This window comes from Megalopta genalis, unplaced genomic scaffold, assembly GCF_051020955.1.
Source record: "Megalopta genalis isolate 19385.01 unplaced genomic scaffold, iyMegGena1_principal scaffold0377, whole genome shotgun sequence".
NCBI lineage: Eukaryota > Metazoa > Arthropoda > Insecta > Hymenoptera > Halictidae > Megalopta > Megalopta genalis.
Genome location: NW_027476446.1, coordinates 138,995 through 143,935, shown reverse-complemented (window position 1 = coordinate 143,935; position 4,941 = coordinate 138,995).

Below are 4,941 nucleotides of genomic sequence, written 5' to 3'. Positions count from 1 at the left end.
TCAAATCCATGCGATACACATGATTTAGATTAAAATCAATGCGAAGTAGAAGGCTTATCTTCGAATCCATGCGAAACAAATGGTTTAGCTGCAAATACTTGTGATATACATGATTTAACTTCAACTGCATGCGAAACAAACGAGTTAACTTCAAATCCATGCGAAACACATGATTTAGCATCTAATCAATGCGAAGTAGAAGGCTGATCTTCGAATCCATGCGAAGCAAATGGTTTGGCTTCAAATACTTGTGATACACTTGATTTAGCTTCAACAGCATGCGAAACAAATGAGTTATCTTCAAATCCATGTGAAACACATGATTTAGTTTCAAACCAATGCGAATTAGAAGGGTTATCTTGGAATCCATGCGAAACATATGATATAGCTTCAAATACTTGTGACATACATGATTTAGCTTCAACTGCATGCGAAAAAAACGAGTTAGCTTAAAATCCAGCTGAACACATGAATTAGCCTTAAATCAATGCGAAGTAGAAAGCTGATCTTCGAATCCATGCGTAACCAATGGTTTAGCTTCAAATACTTGTGATATATATGATTTAGCTTACACAGCATGCGAAACAAACGAGTTAACTTCAAATCCATGCGAAACACATGATTTAGCATCTAATAAATGCGAAGTAGAAGGCTTATCTTCGAATCCACGCGAAGCAAATGGTTTAGCTGCAAATACTTGTGATATACATGATTTAACTTCAACTGCATGCGAACAAACGAGTTAACTTCAAATCCATGCGAAACACATGATTTTGCTTCAAATCAATGCGAAGTGGAAGGCTTATCTTCGAATCCATGCAAAACGAATAGTTTAGCTTCAAATACTTGTGATATACATGATTTAGCTTCAACTGCATGCGAAAAAAACGAGTTAGCTTCAAATCCATGCGAAACGCATGATTCAGCTACAAATCAATGCGAATTAGAAGGGTTATCTTTGAATCCATGCGAAACATATGATATAGCTTCAAATACTTGTGATATACATGATTTAGCTTCAACAGCATGCGAAATAAACGAGTTAGATCCAAATCCATGCGAAACACATGATTTAGCTTCAAATCAATGCGAAGTAGAAGGGTTATCTTCGAATAAATGCGAAACAAATGATATAGCTTCAAATACTTGTGATATACATGATTTAGTTCCAACAGTATGCGAAACAAACGAGTTGGATTCAAATTCATGCGAAACACATGATTTAGCTTCAAATCAATGCGAAGTTGATGGATTATCATCGAATCCATCCGAAACAAATGGTTTAACTTCAAATACTTGTGATATACTTGATTTAGCTTCAACTGCATGCGAACAAAACGAGTTAGCTTCAAATCCATGCGAAACACATGATTTAGCATCTAATCAAGGGAAGTAGAAGGCTGATTTTCGAATCCATGCGAAGCAAATGGTTTAGCTGCAAATACTTGTGATATACATGATTTAGTTTCAACAGCATGCGAAACAAACGAGTTAGTTTCAAATCCATGCGAAACACATGATTTAGCCTTAAATCAATGCGAAGTAGAAGGCTGATCTTCGAATCCATGCGTAACAAATGGTTTAGCTTCAAATATTGTGATATACATGATTTAGCTTGAACAGCATGCGAAACAAACGAGGTAGCTTCAAATCCATGCGAACACATGATTTAGCTTCAAATCAATGCGAAGTAGGAGGCTTATCTGCGAATCCATGCGAAACAAATGGTTTAGCTTCAAAAACTTGTGATATGCATGCTTTAGCTTCAACAGCATGCGAAACAAACGAGTTAGCTTCAAATCAATGCGAAGTGGAAGGCTTATCTTCGAATCCATACGAAACGAATAGTTTAGCTTCAAATACTTGTGATATACATGATTCAGCTTCAACTGCATGCGAAACAAACGAGTTAGCATCAAATCCATGCGATACACATGATTTAGATTAAAATCAATGCGAAGTAGAAGGCTTATCTTCGAATGCATGCGAAACAAATGGTTTGGCTTCAAATACTTGTGATATACATGATTTAGCTTCAACAGCATTCGAAACAAACGAGTTAGCTTCAAATCCATGCGAACACATGATTTAGCTTCAAATCAATGCGAAGTAGGAGGCTTATCTTCGAATCCATGCGGAACAAAGGGTTTAGCTTCAAATACTTGTGATATACATGATTTAGTTTCAACAGCATGCGAAACAAACGAGTTAGCTTCAAATCCATGCGACACACATGATTTAGCATCTAATAAATGCGAAGTAGAAGGCTGATCTTCGAATCCATGCGAAGCAAATGGTTTAGCTTCAAATACTTGTGATACACTTGATTTAGCTTCAACAGCGTGCGAAACAAACGAGTTAGCTTCAAATCCATGCGAACACATGATTTAGCTTCAAATCAATGCGAAGTAGGAGGCTTATCTTCGAATCCATGTGGAACAAATGGTTTAGCTTCAAATACTTGTGATATACAAGATTTAGCTTCAACAGCATGCGAAACAAACGAGATAGCTTCAAATACATGCGAAACACATGATTTAGCTTCAAATCAATGCGAATTAGTAGGGTTATCTTGGAATTCAAGCGAAACATATGATATAGCTTCAAATACTTGTGATATACATGATTTAGTTTCAACAGTATGCGAAACAAACGAGTTATCTTCAAATCCAATCGAAACACATGATTTAGCTTCAAATCAATGCGAAGTAGATGGATTATCTTCGAATCCATGCGAAACAAATGGTTTAGCTTCAAATACTTGTGATATACATGATCTAGCTTCAACTGCATGCGAAAAAAGCGAGTCAGCTTCAAATCCATGCGAAACCCATGATTTAGCATCTAATCAATGCGAAGTAGAAGGCTGATTTTCGAATCCATGCGAAGCAAATGGTTTGGCTTCAAATACTTGTGATACACTTGATTTAGCTTCAACAGCATGCGAAACAAACGAGTTAGATTCAAATCCATGCGAAACACATGATTTAGCTTCAAATCAACGCGAAGTAGATGGCTTATCTTCGAATCCATGCGAAACAAATGGACTAGCTTCATATACTCGTGATATTCATGATTTAGCTTCAACAGCATACGAAAGAAACGAGTTAGATTCAAATCCATGCGAAACACATGATTTAACTTGAAATCAAAGCGAAGTAGAAGGGTTATCTTCGAATCCATGCGAAACAAATGGTTTAGCTGCAAATACTTGTGATATACATGATTTAACTTCAACTGCATGCGAAACAAACGAGTTAACTTCAAATCCATGCGAAACACATGATTTAGCATCTAATCAATGCGAAGTAGAAGGCTGATCTTCGAATCCATGCAAAGCAAATGGTTTGGCTTCAAATACTTGTGATACACTTGATTTAGCTTCAACAGCATGCGAAACAAATGAGTTATCTTCAAATCCATGCGAAACACATGATTTAGTTTCAAACCAATGCGAATTAGAAGGGTTATCTTGGAATCCATGCGAAACATATGATATAGCTTCAAATACTTGTGACATACATGATTTAGCTTCAACTGCATGCGAAAAAAACGAGTTAGCTTAAAATCCAGCTGAACACATGAATTAGCCTTAAATCAATGCGAAGTAGAAAGCTGATCTTCGAATCCATGCGTAACCAATGGTTTAGCTTCAAATACTTGTGATATATATGATTTAGCTTACACAGCATGCGAAACAAACGAGTTAACTTCAAATCCATGCGAAACACATGATTTAGCATCTAATAAATGCGAAGTAGAAGGCTTATCTTCGAATCCACGCGAAGCAAATGGTTTAGCTGCAAATACTTGTGATATACATGATTTAACTTCAACTGCATGCGAAACAAACGAGTTAACTTCAAATCCATGCGAAACACATGATTTAGCTTCAAATCAATGCGAAGTGGAAGGCTTATCTTCGAATCCATGCAAAAACGAATAGTTTAGCTTCAAATACTTGTGATATACATGATTTAGCTTCAACTGCATGCGAAAAAAACGAGTTAGCTTCAAATCCATGCGAAACGCATGATTCAGCTACAAATCAATGCGAATTAGAAGGGTTATCTTTGAATCCATGCGAAACATATGATATAGCTTCAAATACTTGTGATATACATGATTTAGCTTCAACAGCATGCGAAATAAACGAGTTAGATCCAAATCCATGCGAAACACATGATTTAGCTTCAAATCAATGCGAAGTAGAAGGGTTATCTTCGAATAAATGCGAAACAAATGATATAGCTTCAAATACTTGTGATAAACATGATTTAGTTCCAACAGCATGCGAAACAAATGAGTTGGATTCAAATCCATGCGAAACACATGATTTATCTTCAAATCAATGCGAAGTAGATGCACTATCTTCGAATCCATGCGAAACAAATGGTTTAGCTTCAAATACTTGTGATGTACATGATTTAGCTTCAACTGCATGCGAACAAAACGAGTTAGCTTCAAATCCATGCGAAACACATGATTTAGCATCTAATCAAGGCGAAGTAGAAGGCTGATTTTCGAATCCATGCGAAGCAAATGGTTTAGCTGCAAATACTTGTGATATACATGATTTAGTTTCAACAGCATGCGAAACAAACGAGTTAGTTTCAAATCCATGCGAAACACATGATTTAGCCTTAAATCAATGCGAAGTAGAAGGCTGATCTTCGAATCCATGCGTAACAAATGGTTTAGCTTCAAATATTGTGATATACATGATTTAGCTTGAACAGCATGCGAAACAAACGAGGTAGCTTCAAATCCATGCGAACACATGATTTAGCTTCAAATCAATGCGAAGTAGGAGGCTTATCTGCGAATCCATGCGAAACAAATGGTTTAGCTTCAAATACTTGTGATATGCATGCTTTAGCTTCAACAGCATGCGAAACAAACGAGTTAGCTTCAAATCCATGCGAAACACATGATTTAGCT